Below are 15,845 nucleotides of genomic sequence, written 5' to 3'. Positions count from 1 at the left end.
AATAACCACAAGTGAGCAAATACAGCCTACTCTATAATTCTTCTTTATTTATCTCTCTCAAATTTCTATTGATTAGATGTTAAACTGAGAGTAAAAGTATGCTTATTTAGAGGAAATTTGGCTCCTTATAGGCAGATGCAGTTTAACTGCGATGCAATAATCATACTATTTGACGCTTTACATTCTTATAACTAATAGAGAAGTTTTCTTCATAACATATTTAATTATTACTAAGTGGGGGAGATCTCAATATGGTGCTCAGAGAAAATAACTGTGGAGTAAAAGACATCTTTTGTGAGTGTACTCTGCTGAGGGTCTCAATGTCTATGTTACAATACTTCTTTGTATTTTTTTCTCCAACAATATCATCTCTGTGGATAAGAGATATTCTATATCTTGCTCTCATCTCTTTCTCCCCAATTAGTTTCAGCTTCCTTCTCTGCAAGCAGTTGCCTTTATTTCATCATTCAGATAGAGTGAGGCCTTTGAAAGCTAGCGAGTCAACGGAAGTCAGAAAATTATATATCATACATTTAATAATATCATTTATTTAATAATTGTGTACAATCTGATTACCGTGGGTACAGTTTTTATTTATGTATTTGTGGCTGTGCTAGGTCTTTGTTGCGTGCATGAGCTTTCTCTAGCCATGGTGATCAGGGGCTACTTTCTATTTGTGGTGCTCAGGTTCTCATTGCGGTGGCTTCTCTCTTTGCAGAGCACGGGCTCTAGAGTGTGCAGGCTTCAGTATTTGCAGCACATGGGCTCAGTAGTTGTGGCTTGCAGGCTGTGGAGTATGGGCTCAGTAGTTGTGGTGCATGGAGTTAGTTGCTTAGAGGCGTGTGGAATCTTCCTGGACCAGGAATCAAACCTATGTCCTCTGCACTGGCAGGCGGATTCTTAACCACTAGACCATCAGGGAAGTCCTGTGAATATAATTCTGTTTAAAAAGAGTACATGACAGCAACCTTTATTCTCTCAGGATTATCTGAGTGGAAAAATCCCTTGAAGGGTATAAAAGAACTCGTGGTATAATTTTGATTTATCAGTAATGCAAATTAGCTTTGATCTTACCATCAAAATGTCAGGGAAAATTGACTCAAAATTGGAAGTAAGATCCTCAGTTCTGGTCCTTGGCTGCTTAGGTGGTTGATGCCCTCAGTTCCCTCATAGCAATAGTGAAGATTGCCATCTTATGGAGTAAAAAAATTAATCTGGCCTTTACTTTCATACCTGAAATAAAACTAAGAGGAAAATTATGTCAGTTTTAGTTGTAGCTAAGTTCAATAGAATTTCACTTCACCTCACCTACATTTCCCAAACCACTAGACCACTAAATGTTCACTGGAGATTTAAGGTCATTGTAAAATTAGATGGCATTTTGGTAATTAGCTGATTTAATGTTCAGTGCCAAGACACAATTGAGGCTCAAAATCCACAAAACTCAAATCCATTAAATTATCCTGTTTTGAAAGTCTACCTTAGGAAAAATAAGCAGATGGTTTTAAAATAGCTATTTCATTTTGTATAACCACAGTCTGAAGAAATGTTAAATTGTATAGGCTGAGAAAGATTTCAGAAGACTCTCAAGATGTGAGCTGATATATTTCATTAGGGAAAGCATTACCTGGTTGTTAATTTAGCCAAAAATATGATTTATCTCTAATATAAACTCCCAGATATGAAAAAATATACCATTGGATTTTAAATGATCAATAACTGTTAATATTCAAGTTGCTTCAAGGATGCTTAGATTTGATTTGACTATTTTCTCACTTTATATTGTTTCTTCTCTGGGTTTATAGACAATAATTTTTCAGATGCAATTATATTAAAAAAATTTAATTTTCTTTTGCATTATTTGACAGACTAGGTGTATTCCCAGATTATGAAATGTTTTTAGGAGTTATTGGGCTTCCCAGGTGGTGCAATGGTAAAGAATCTGCCTGCCAATACAGGAGATGCTGGAGACCTGGATTTGGTCCCTGGGTTGGGAAGACCCCCTGGAGTAGGAAATGGCAACCCACTCCAGTATTCTTGCCTGGAAAATTCCATGGACAGAGGAGCCTGACAGACTACAGCCCATGAGGTCACAAAGAGTCAATGTTCTGACTCTTTGTGACTGAACATGTACCTCACAGCTGCTGCATTATTGTTTTTCTTAAACTGTTCACTATTTTTCCTATTATTTCCCACAATCTTACAACATGAGTACAGTAATTGTTTAGTAGCTAGAAAAGCTGTGATTATGCAATATTTGCTTGACCCTGATTGATCTTTTAATCCACTGTATCCAATTTAATTCACACAACTTGGTATTTAACCTAATCAAAAATTTTCAGTTACAAAAGTCACATTTTATATACTTTTAAACTATGTCTACCTTTATATATATATAATTTTATATATTATAAAACTTATTATATAAATATATTATAAAACTTAATATTATAAAACTTATATATAATTTTAATATCCAAAATCCAAATACCAATTGTTGAAAACTCTTGGCATTATATTTTACTTCTCTACCTATGCATCTCATCTATTATGTCTTTCTCTCCATTTCTGACAAAAAGCGAGCCTCCAATTTAGCATACATAAATGTCCAGGTCATTATCCAACCTCATCCTTAGTATCAAAGGAAATTCCAATGCTATTATTACAGCCCTGTGTTTCTTTCAGTGGGCTTCCCTCGCAGCTTCAGTAGGTAAAGAATCTGCCTGGATTCGATCCCTGGGTTGGGAAGATCCCTCGGAGAAGGAAATGTCAGCCCACTCCAGTATTCTTGCCTAGAGAATCCCCATGGACAGAGGAGCCTGGCAGGCTACAGTTTATGGGTTGCAAAGAGTCGGACACGACTGAAGCGACTTAGCACATGTTATCTTTTAAAGACTGTTACTTAGCACCCATATGGGGATCAAGAAATCTGCCAACTACAAAGTTCACTTTTACTTAACAAAATGCAATAAGCCTTCCAGGACTGGATATTTCCTCATCCCTGTGCCAACGCAGGAAAACTGACTAGGGGGAAAGCAGAAATCCTCTGGACATGGTGAGAGAAGCAGTAAACTTTATCCATATGCAGTATTTGGAAAGAGAATAAGAGGGAAGACCTTTGGAAGGTATACATATGTGGCATCTGGGCAGGGCCAAGATTTCTTGCTGAGGTCCCAGTCTGGCTCTTTTTCTGGGACAGCAGCCTGTGCCTATCTCTTCCTGGTCTGTTCAAGTTTGCAGTGGGGCTTCTGGCACTGTCTGAACCCCATGGGACCAGTGGAGGTGTCAGCCTGCAGCAGCACTAAGCAGCCTCTCCCCAAAGCAGCAGCAGGGGTGAGATACCTGCCCGTGCTCCTCACTGCGCTCTGAGGAACACCTGGGGCCCACACAGCTCTCTGGTGACAGTTAACCCTGGGACTTACATTAGCAGTTATGAAGGGATGCAACCTGCCCCATGATCACTTCTTCACAGGTTCAAGATGGCTGCAGGCAGGATCTGAGCTCAGAGAGTTATAGAAACACACCTGAAGCCAGAGCTAGTCCTCACTGTTCCACACAGGGAGGTCAGAATTGGTGAGGAGCAGTGATAGTAGGAGCTACTGTGGTTGCTGAGGACTGGAGCAAGGAGCAGTGGGAATCCTCTGGGACCTTGCTGGAAGGCAGAAGGGACTTGGCAGGGGAGGGCTGAATCACTAGCAAGTACCCCGGAGAGGCCCTGAGCTGGTGATGATTGTATGATCCTCATTTCTTTGCTTTATTTTTTTTCCCCTGGGAACCTGAGAAGTATCTGTTAAAACAAAAAGTCTCCCAAGTTTTGGGAAGTTTTGCTGTTTTTAGGATTACACTCTGAGACTAAATCATCCCAGCCATATACAGTCACAAAAATACTCCCACAATGTTGAGTTGCCTTCTTATCCTTTGTGAGAGACCATCAAATATGCACAAGAGCAGCCATCATTTCAACATATATAAATTGAAGGCCTACTATGTGCTAGGAGCTGTATTTGCTATAGAGATCAAGGGAGGTGAGGCAAGTGAGGCCTGTTTCAAATGAAGACAGGAAAGAAAGTTAACTTCTGGATGTCATTCCTGTGCATCCACCATTGTGTTTACATCCTGTAGCTGACCTGGAGTGCACTGTGCTCACTAGTAAGGGTGTAGATAGGAGCAGAAAAGGGTTGTTTGACACTTTACCAATGCAGAGGGGATTACCTGGGGAAGCCTTGGAGAATTTAACTGTTCAATAGAGTCTGCTCTAAATGTCACAGATTAGAAAATGTTTCATCAGTAATTTGAAGTTGATTGGACTGGGGATGTTCAATTAGCAAACCTCTCAAAAGATTGATATATGAGATCAGAATAGTACTTTTATTAATTTACAATGAGAAATAAAACCTTTAGGGATCGGGGAGCCCATTGTTTAATTTTTCTTCCTCTCGTTATCCTCCCCTGTAAGAAGCCAAACAATCAGCAGAAATGTTGAGGAGCAAAGGCTTAGGAGAGGAGGCTTAGGAGAGGAGGTATTTGTGAGAGACTTATGGCATTATCCTGGAGAAGGAAATGGCAATCCACTCCAGTACTATTGCCTGGAAAATCCCATGGACAGAGGAGCCTGGTAGGCTACAGTCCATGGGGTCGCAAAGAGTCGGACACGACTGAGCGACTTCACTTTATGGCATTATGTTAAGATGGCCCGGTGTGTGCATTTTTGCTCTAAGAAAATACCTACTGGGCACCAGATACTATGAAGAAGCTGGCTGGAGTTTCATTCCTCAAAACACAAATTGACTGGGCTCGGTTAATGTTTATACTGTGAATCTCCTTTTCCTCTATTTTTGGGGCAGATCTAGTCTCCCTACCATTCTTACCTTTATTAATTGTGTAGCAGGCTATTTTGTTTCTTTAAGGTGCATCTCAGTGTAGATCTTTGTTGTAAAACCCAGAGGGCAATCTTATTTCTCATTCTTAAAGAGTACCTCCTCATGGAATGTACTACTACTTGTGAGTGATTACTAAACTTTTAGCTATTAACTATTTTGACATTTCCAGTTTTACATTAGTTTCAGAAATGGGAGAAATAGCATGGAAATAGAGTGTATCATTAACAAGCTAGGTTTAAAATTAGGGTTTCCTAATTCCTAATCTGGCTTCCTTGGTAGCTCAGTGATAAAAATCCACCTGCCAATACAGAAGACCCAGGTTTGATCCTTGGGTTGAGAAGCTCCTCTGGAGAAATAAATGACAACCCACTACAGTATTCTTGCCTGGGAAATCCCATGAACAGAATGACCTAGGGGGCTACAGTCTATGGAATGGTGAAGAAAGAGTTGGACACAATTTAGCGACTAAATAACAACAATGCCTAATCTCTTGATAAATTCACTAGTTTTTGAAAGCTAATTACATGTTATTATTAATTTTTAATTGGCATGCTTATTATTTAATTGGGCACTAAGGTGCAAGTTAAAGAAAGAAAAGTCTATTGTATACTAAGAAAAACAGTTTATCAAATTTCCTAGAAGTCATTGTGCATTCTACAGCTTGGAGATTAAGTAGGTGGCTCAATGGGTAAAGAATCAGCCTGCATTGCAGGAGACACAGGAGACCTGGGTTTGATCCCTGGGTCAGGAAGATCCCCTGGAGGAGGAAATGGCGACCCATCCTAGTATTTTTGCTGGGATAATCCCATGGACAGAGGAACGGGCTACAGTTGATGGGGTCACAAAGAGTTGGACACCACTGAGTATGTACACACTCACAAAATCAGTTTGGGAGATATAAAATGTTTTGTAAAATCATTGTCAACTGGGCATTCTCTCACTGTGATTGTGTCTCTCTGGGTTAAGAAGATTGCTAAGATCAGCATACTATTCAAAACGAATAAGAAAAATCTTTGTCAGTTTTAAATCAGCTCAAGCCGATTTGGTTGCTTGACACTGAGAACCCTAGTCTAGCTGCGAGCCAGGTCTGGGCAGCTACTCTGTAAATGTTCTCTCTGGAGCTGCTTCTCTTCATGCTTGCTTCTGCAGATTAGGCCACAGCCACTGTTTGGCTTGGAAAGTCACCTTCCCAGGGGAGCAAGGAGTACACCGACTTGTAACTGGATGGCCACAGGGGCTGGCTGTTAAATCCACTGGGTTTTCCAATGGAAAAACAAAATGGGAAGAAATGTTATGATGTATTCAAACACTCAGGGAATCTTCCTTCCCGAGACAGCACCCTCTGCTCCCATTACAAAAAAGGAAATTGAAACCAGAAATATTTATATCCACTTCTAGTAAGCCAATTTATGAAAACAGAAAATTCACCAGATTCTGAAATCCTCTGCTCCTGTTACATAGTTACGTTGTTCAGGCATGCCTTTTAATAGTTAAGAAAAGTCGCTCTTCTACCCTAGGAAACATAGTTAGTATACAAATAGATAGGCAAAAAAATGTTATTCCTTGATAGTAATCCAAAGAATGCAAGTGAAAGTGATGTAAAAATAACATTTTACATTTACTAAAATAGCAAAATAAAAGTATGACAATTGTCAATGTTGAAGTGAAAGTATGTACTCATTCTTGATGGCACTATAAATTAATACCATCCTTTTGGAAAGGAATATGGAAACAAAGAACAACAGATATAAGTATAATCACATCCTTTGTTCTATCAATTCTACTTTGAGGAATTTTATCACAAACTAATTTAAAAGAAATAAAAAAGGTATATACATGAATACATTCATTACCTCTTTATCCATAATAATAAGACATTGGTACAGAATAAATAATCAACATTAAGGGTATAGACTAAAATTTTGGTTAATCACTTTCACAAACTAGGTATCACGTTCCTTCATCTACCATAATTGAAAACGAGCACCTATTTCATGATACAAATGTATACTACAGACACTACTGACATAGTCCAGCAGCTGACAGTGGCAAGAAATGATGAATTCTGCAATCTCATGTCAAACATAAAATTTAGTTACTAAAATTTTAATGAATGTACAGTTTCAATAGTCAAGGATACTATTACCTCAAAATAACCTAACAGTAGTGAGGGAAAGTTTCTTTTTTATAGTATCACAGCCAAAAACTAGGAAGAAATAAGAGTATCACTATGTAGGTATTGCTCAACGAAGGCTATTTGCATCTCAAGAAGACAACCAGACATGTACCTTCTGATGGAAGTTTATAAACGTCTGTGAGGTGGTTTTGTCCTTCACCAAAAAAAAAAAAAAAAAAAGATCTAAATATGATCAAGTCTCAGATTTTAGTTTATAGAAGATAAAATGTGGCAGATGGCAGTATGACTAGATGAATATGTTTAAAAGAGTCCATGGATATTCAGTCAGCAAAATCTAGACAGTGAGGACATCTGTAGGCCTGTGACCTTTTCCTTCAATAATAAAATTGCAAGGTTTTTTTTTAAAGAGAGATCCAGGGGAAACATAGATTAAAGAAAAAAGTTCTCAAAATATATATCAATCCATAACAATATATGGACCCTTCGTATCAAGATTTTGAACAAACTGTTTTTTAAAAAGTTTTCATAGTGTGATAAGGGAAATGTGAACATTGGGTATTAGTAGTATTAAGGAATTTTTCCTGACTTTGGAGGGAGCAAAGTATTATAGCTTTTTAAAAAGAGAAGTCCTAAAAATATGAAAATAAAAAGGAAAGTCCTTTTAAAATGATGCAATATTGAAATATATAGAGAATGAATGATATCTTGAATTTGCCTCAGAACAACCTGGAGTTTCTTCAAATAGAGCTCATATCAATTTTTTAAATGCAACTAAAGCCTACAGAATGTTGCACATGAGCTCCAGACCTTTTCATGTACAAATTTATTTATTCCTTCAAGGAATTTATCTTTTTTCACCAGAGCCTATTTAGAGCTTATTTCTGCTTCACAGATTTTCGCCTAGCTTCTGACACTACTTCAAGACCATATGAACTATTTGCCATCATTTACTTCTTTAAAAAAAAATCAAATACAAATTCCACTATTAACATGTATTCTTACCCATGGCATCTCATCATAAAACGAAAGTCATAGAATCTGAGGCAGATTAAACCTAGAAGTACTTAACAGATGCACGTGATGGATTATGCATGGAGCATGATAGAAACAGGTTAAAAATAAATTCTCTGTCTTGAGAAATTAGACCATCTAAAAGGGGAGAAAGTTGTATGGAAATAATTATAAAAACCAATAACATTTATTGATGTCATACTATGGGCATGGTACTAGCTAAATGCTTTATGTGCATTTGATTTTAATCCTCACAATGACTATGAAGTAGGTATTATTATTATTATTCCTAAAATACAAATTTAAAAACTAAAATGTACAAAGTTTATGTAACTTGTTGAGGGTCATACAAATAGTAGAAGGGCCTGGAACCCAGGTCTCTGTGAAGCAAAAGCCCCCACTAGCACAGTCACACAAAACTATCTGTAGTCTACTCAGCTGAGTCTACCTCAGTAGACTCTGGTAGCCGTAGTCTACTCAGTTGAGATTTACTCCAAGCGTTCATGGTACACAGTGGTATACAGTGAACAGCCCTATACAGACACTGCTATCTGCCACATGAATATGATGATAGTTAATTTTATGTGTCAACTTGACTGGGTCATAGGATGACCAGATATTTGGTCAAATTTTGTTCTGGGTGTTTTTCTAAGGGTGTTTTTAGATGAGATTAACATTTTGATTGGTAATCAGATTGCCCTCCACAATGTGGGTGGGCCTCATCCAACCAGCTGAAGGCCTGAATGGAACAAAAAACAGTGACCCTCCTCCAGGGAAGAGGGAGTTCTCCAGCAGATGGCCTTTGGATTTTATCTGCACAGTCAGTTCTCCTGGGCCTCTGCCTGCTGGCCCACCCTGTAGATTTGGACTTGCCAGTCTCCATAATCACATGAGCCAATTACTTATAATAAATTTCTTTCTCTCCTTCTCTCTATGTATATATTTAGTTCTGTTTCTCTGGAGAAGACTGACTAATGCAAATGTATTTCAAAGAAGCAGTGTTTAAATTACCACTAAATTTTGCAACACTGACATAGTAATTTTATATGAAAATGGCCTTTTCTTCCCATGAATCATATTCCTGAAAAAAATGTGCTTCTAAAAGTCATAAACAGATGATCCTACCTGCTATATTTGATTCCCTCTTAGAAAAAAGACCAAAGGAAACAAGTATTAGTTGTCATCACCAGTCTATTTCCAAATCATTCTATTGATATAAATGTTTACCTTATATCTGTATTATACAACTACTTTACAGATAAAAAATTATTAACTTGTTCAATACATTTTGGTAGTGCCTTGCTAGGCACTGAAAAACCAAAGAAAAAATTGTCCCTGACTTCAAGTAACTAACAATCTTAGTTTGAGCCAGATAAGCTAAAGTCTAGGCTCCAAAATCACTATAAATGGTGACTGCAGCCATGAAATAAAAACACACTTGCTCCTTGGAAGAAAAGCTATGACAAAACTAGACAGCATATTAAAAAGCAGAGACATTACTTTGCCAATAAAGGTCTGTATAGTCAAAGCTATGGTTTTTCCAGTAGTCATGTATGGATGTGATAGTTGGACCATAAAGAAAGTTGTGCACTGAAGAATTGATGCTTTTGAACTGTGGTGTTGGAGAAGACTCTTGAGAGTCCCTTGGACTGCAAGGAGATCAAACCAGTCAATCCTAAGGAAATAAACCCTGAATATTATTTGGAAGGACTGATGCTGAAGCTGAAGCTCAATACTTTGGCAACCTGATGAGAAGAACTGACTCATTAGAAAAAACTCTGATGCTGGGAAAGACTGAAGGCAGGAGAAGAAGGGGACAGCAGAGGATGAGATGGTTGGATGGCATCACTGACTCAATGGACATGAGTTTGAACAAGCTCTGGGAGTTGGTGATGGACAGGGAAGCATGGCATGCTGCAGTCCATGGGATCACAAAGAGTCAGACATGATTGATCTACTGACTTGAACTGATCTGAAGCTGAAGTCATTAGGCTTCCCTAATGGCTCAGTGGTAAAGAATTCGCCTGCAATGAGGAAGATACAGAAGACCTGGGTTCAATCTGTGGGTTGAGAATATCCCCTGGAGGAGGGCATGGCAACCCACTCCACTATTCTTGCCAGGAGAATCCTATGGACAGAGGAGCCTGGTGGGCTACAGTCCATGTGGTTGCAAAGAGCTGGACACAACTGAAGTGACTGAGCACAAGCTAAAGCCACTACAATATCATGGTATCTGCTGTATTGGAGGCATGTGAACTGCAATGGGTATAGAGAAGTGCTGTCTAATCTCCAAGAGAGTCAGGGAGACACCCCAGAATAATAGCTTTAATATTTAAAAAATGTATTGTGATGATTTTCCTTTCAGATCTTCATTTAAGACAAGCTCCACACTATATCAATACAAAAGGAATCCTGATTATATTTTTTTCTTGTTTATTGACCTCTGTACCTAGTTCTATAGTTAATAAGGAAGCTACCTTAAAACCCAGGAGGAGCTCATGTTTTTCTAGGCAATTCCATTTTTCTTTCTATCTTTTACAGAGTCCTGGAGGATGGGTTTCAGAGCAACCCATGTATATATGGAATGAAATTACGCATATCCAAAATGGAGTCCCTCTTATAAACTCCAGATCAACAATGTCAGCCTCTGACTCCAGACCTACAGATGGAGAAAGAATGATTCATTTCCCCATTGGTTTTCCATGCTGCTGCTGCTAAGTCACTTCAGTCGTGTCTGATTCTGTGCGACCCCGTACACGGCAGCCCACCAGGCTCCCCCATCCCTGGGATTCTCCAGGCAAGAACACTGGAGTGGGTTGCCATTTCCTTCCCCAGTGCATAAAAGTGAAAAGTGAAAGTGAAGTCGCTCAGTCATGTCCGACCCTCAGTGACCCCTTGGACTGCAGCCTTCCAGGCTCCTCCATCCATGGGATTTTCCAGGCAAGAGTACTGGAGTAGGGTGCCATTGGTTTTCCATACTCAAATGCAATTAAGGAATTTGAAGTTGTTTAAAATAATTAACAATAAGCTCTCCTACTTTTCTCCCATCCTTGGATTAATTTTCCTTATGAGCCATCCCTGGGAACTCATATTTAAGAATTTGATCTTCCTTAACATTAATGGGACCCCACTCCAGTACTCTTGCCTGGAAAATCCCATGGATGGAGGAGCCTGGTAGGCTGTAGTCCATGGGGTCGCTAAGAGTCGGACTGAGCGACTTCACTTTCACTTTTTGCTTTCATGCATTGGAGAAGGAAATGGCAACCCACTCCAGTGTTCTTGCCTAGAGAATCCTAGGGGCGGGGGAGCCTGGTGGGCTTCCTTCTGTGGGGTCGCATAGAGTTGAACACGACTGAAGTGACTTAGCAGCAGCAGCAGCAACATTAATGGGACTAATGTTACCTTATAAGCAGCCCCTTTATGTTTATTTGCTCAATCAAAACCAAATTTAATCACTGCATTGCATGCTGTGTTTTAGATACTGCTCTCAAATTAAACTCTCTGCCAACTTATGTCTCCTAGTAACTTTCTTGACTTAAACAGAACCTTGACATTAGAATAGATTTTCACATCTACTGACTAGTGAATAGAAAATAATGGTCAGATTTTAGACATACTTTCTGTGATTTAAAATTGGCCTAGTTTTATATATGTTTTAAATCAAGAGAGGTTACGTATCTTTCATTATTATGAAAGAGTTTCTGCCCCCTGGACTCCTCCCTTCCTTCACAAAATGGCATATTGAACCATAAAACTAAGAAAGGAGGAAACATTTTGAGTGGAGGCAGATTTGTGACTTACTTTCCAGGGATATGTTGGCTGGGATGTACAATTCCAGTGGCATTTTGCACATTGGAAGGCACAACAGCTCACTAATGTCTTGTTGAGGGTGGTGGAGTGGGATGTAGCAAAATTGTTTGTTTCAAGCGTCAGTGACCAAAGGTATCAGATTGGGAGGGACAGAGCAGGCAGCACTAGTTCTGGATATTCTGGGGCCTAAAACTGTAGAGCAAGAAGTGTGTTTATGATATGGTGAGGCATACCGTGGGCCAGCTTGCTGGGGTTCAGAGCTGAGCATCAGTCTCACAGATGTTCAGGAGGGAGGTGCAACCAGGCGCCGAGGACCAGCTGTGAACCCTGGTCAGTTTTAGTGAAGTTAGAAAGGAACAGTGGCTCACTGGTGCTCATGTGGCACCTGGGATTCACTTTTCATCATGGGGAGCTCAGAGGAACAGATGAGTATCATCTCGAGAAGGAGTTAGAAATTGTGCTGGGACTTGGGAAGGGTGAAATTTTAGTTAATTGTGAAGGAGTTCACATCTGAAGTCTAGTCCTACTGGGAGTGGACTGAGAACTCAGAATCAGGCACTCAGAAAGGGGTGGGGGTGGGGCAATGAGTCAGGCCAACCATACACAGGAGTGTGTGTGCTCAGTCACTCAATTGTGTTCAACTCTTTATGACCCCATGGACTGTGGTCCGCTTGGCTCCTTTGTCCATGGGACTTTCCAGGCAAGAATACTGAAGTAGGCTGCCATTTCCTCCTCCAGGGGATTTTTCCAACCCAGGGGATCATACCCAGGTCTCCTGCATTGCAGGAGGATTCTTTACCGCTGAGCCACCAGGGAAGACCAGAAGAGACAGCTATTAGTACTTCCCACATCCCTACAGTGAAGACATTACTAATTCAGATCCAAACTGGTATCTTCCTGAAGGATGCCTTAAAAACAATTAAGTGTATCATCTTGAAAACAAAATGAAGTTTAGAGTTTATTATGAAAAACAGTTATATTTTTTTGTGTCTGCCCTAAGTGAAGTCCACAGTTTATGGAGCCTAAGCATTGAAATGTTTGCTGCCTTACAGTAAGATATTTATGTGGCAACATGTTTTTCTTGTCATAAGATTGTCACCTGTTAGACCTTATTGTAATCATGGGTTCATACCTTTGGCTCCAGCTCTTGTTTGCTAGGGCAATATTAAACCTAGATTAGATATAAACTCTCTGCTAAACTAAGTGGTTGAAAAAGTGCCTTCAGAAGTGCAATACTGATTGTCCTCCTTCTGACCTTCTCTGTGCATTTTCTTTCTTATCTCGGTAACCAGAGAAATAACTAGGAGAGGTGAAGTTGGCTAAGGTCCACTCCTTCACTGCTTGGAAGGTGACAGCTGCCCTAGTTCTTTGCCAATAATGATTTGACCGAAGAGGTGAAGGGTTGGACCTTGAACAGTAGCTATTCCGGCTTCTGAAGGAGTATGGGCAAAATAGGGTGAGTAAAGGGCTCGTTGTCCCTGCACTCTTCTCTCTCACTGTTAAATGCACCCCTATATTCCCCGAGCCCCTTCATCTTTCCCTCTACAGATCACTGATGCCCACCCGTACTTGGTCCTTCTCTCCCACTTAGACTTATTACCTCTTTCTGTTGATCTGTCACACCCTGTGTCCTCTGTCAAGGCATAAGGTGAATGTGAGCTTTGGATTGACAAGGATCTCCTCTGAGCTAGTGCACCTGATCCTCAATTTCCTGTTCTGGGAAATGGTAATAAAACCTACTTCACACAATTATTTTGAGGATTAAAAAAAGTATTTTAAAAATGTATTTATGTATATATTTCTAGGCATGCAGTACATATTCTGTAAATGTTGGTATATTTTCCTGCCTATTAATCTTTATCATTTGACCATTTCCATGTTCTTTTTACCTCTAAAACTTTACTACTCAAAGTGTGGTCTGGGGACCAGCAACATCTGAGACCCAGCATGGACAGAATACACATTTTAACATCTCTGTGTTAGTACTGCATGTTAGTGCTAACATGTTTCACATGCATATTAAAGCTTGAGAAGCACAGCTGTTAAGACAGAGACTGCTTCTCTCACTCTCCTTTTGCTAAAGGGGAAAGGATAATGAACATCCCTGATTACCTGCCTGCTCTGTGTCAGCTGCTGGTTTCTTGACTGCCGTTTCCCTCCTTCTCACTCTGTGAGGTTGGCACTGTCATCTCCCTTTACCTGGGAAGAAATGGAAATGAAGGGGTTAACTCCCCAACCCAAGAGCAAGTAGAGATTCAGACTCAACTCTTTTTTGCCTGCAAACTTTATGCTACTTCAAAACTACATAACTCTATTGGCTTTCACTTCTGGAGAAGAAAACAAAAGTGAGGAAAAAAAAGAAAATGAAAATAGAACAAAACAAAAAGAGAGGCATGGAAGCATTAAAGGTAAACTTGAGTTTCAATTAAATCAATAAAGGACTACTTTTTTTAAACCTATAAGAAACATTTTCATATCAATTTTAAGTTAGAAAGAGGCATACTTTTTGTGTTTTTTAAGATTTATCAGGAAAGAGAAAAAAAAGTGGAAAATCACGGTTATACAGCAAACACTAGTTTCCAATAAAATTTTACATATTTTCGTAGTGATCCATGTAAAATTTTTTTAACATTCCATTTTATTTATTTATTTATTTATTTATTTTTTTAACATTCCATTTTAAATCATTCCACATACAGGATGAACCATCTCATTGTCTTATGGGTGAGATACTACTGCATTATCTCTTTGGAATTGGAAACCTGTATGTTGAACTGAGTTCCCTGTGCTGTATAGTAGGTCCTTGTTGGTTATCTTTAAATATAGCAGTGTGTACATGTCATCCCAAACTCCCAGTCTATCTCTTCCTTTACCCTTCCCCTCTGGTAACCACAAGCTCATTCTCTAAGTCTGTGAGGCTGTTTCTGTTTTGTAAATAAGGAGGACCATTTTCTTGATGCTTGATTCCAACTGCCCTCAATTCTTTTCTGGGTTCCTTGCCCTTTATTTGATATTGACATACATTTTGGCAGTTAATAAACAGTGATAAAATATTCCACAAACATGAAGTGATTGTTCAGTTTTCATCCTGTTAAATGAAGCAAAGTTTCAAATGATGGTGGCTCCTAATCCAGCATGTGATTATGTTGTTTCCTTTGTGAGTTTTTTTAAAACGAGTTTTTTTCCTCCTGAAAGTAAAAGAAAGTGAAGTCGCTCAGTCATATCGGACTCTTTGCAACCCCATGGACTATAGCCCACCAGGCTCCTCCATCCATGGGGTTCTCCAGGCAAGAATACTGGAGTGGGTTGCCATTTCCTTCTCCAGCGGATCTTCCTGATTCAGGGATCGAACCCAGGTCTCCCACATTGTAGGCAGACGCTTTACTGTCTGAGCCACCAGGGAAGTCCTGACTAGATTGTAATATTGTAACTATAAAAGTTAATAAACCATTCCAATTTACCAAACTTTTCCTCTATTATCATTTTTCCATACTTTGAAGCTTAACTCACTAGACAACATTCCCTAACTTGCCAGAAATGGGATAACTGTTCCCAATAAGTAATTTTTTGAAACCTCTCCACCCCACTTACTCATGTAAAAATAAAACCTCGTTCTGTAAAAGGGGATGATTATCTGAATTTATCCCCTTTGGACACCCAAATTGGCAGAGTCAGGTTGTAGTAGTCACGCATCCCAGATACCTATCTGTTGTGGGAATGAATTTCAGTTCACAAACAGCCACGCGGGAAATATCATATTTCTTTATTTTCCCTAAATCACTGAAATCTGACTCAGAGCCCCCATCCTGCAGAACAGGAACAGCACTCACTCACTGATTTGATGGAGTCTTGCCACAGAACCGTGCTGATTCTGGGGAGAGATGGACTACTCTGGCACTGACCAAAGGACCGGCCTGGCTTTTGTTGCCAGGCTTGTGTCTCATCAGGATGGGCTGAGGGTTCAGCTGCTTCTGGACCGTGCCTGAGGAAGGAGAACCCTGGGACAG

At 39.5% G+C, this 15,845-nt stretch overlaps 1 protein-coding gene and 1 long non-coding RNA gene across 4 annotated transcripts in view; one reads left to right on the top strand and one right to left on the bottom strand.

The window, feature by feature from the left end:
* Positions 1–528: 528 nt before the first annotated feature.
* Positions 529–15,845, bottom strand: part of LOC147379610 (uncharacterized) — a 40,888-nt gene continuing 25,571 nt past the window's right edge. Inside the window, exons 2-4 of one of the 2 annotated variants that reach the window (XR_015162197.1) lie at positions 13,951–14,037; positions 1,075–1,244; positions 529–940 (exon numbers count right to left, since the gene is read on the bottom strand). This is a non-coding gene — a long non-coding RNA (uncharacterized LOC147379610). The remainder of the gene's footprint in view (positions 941–1,074; positions 1,245–13,950; positions 14,038–15,845) is intronic. The other variant, XR_015162196.1, reaches the window with a different exon arrangement.
* The window catches only part of LOC147379608 (uncharacterized), a 129,353-nt gene continuing 126,684 nt past the window's right edge, over positions 13,177–15,845 (top strand). For both annotated transcript variants that reach the window (XR_015162193.1, XM_086395766.1), the window contains exon 1: positions 13,177–13,294. The gene's annotated coding sequence lies outside the window, so the exon portion shown is untranslated. The remainder of the gene's footprint in view (positions 13,295–15,845) is intronic.

This window comes from Bos grunniens, chromosome 1 (genome assembly GCF_055505025.1).
Source record: "Bos grunniens cultivar Pamir isolate PY7600 chromosome 1, Bosgru_T2T1.0, whole genome shotgun sequence".
Classification (NCBI taxonomy): Eukaryota; Metazoa; Chordata; class Mammalia; order Artiodactyla; family Bovidae; genus Bos; species Bos grunniens.
This window is presented reverse-complemented; position numbering and strand designations above follow the sequence as displayed.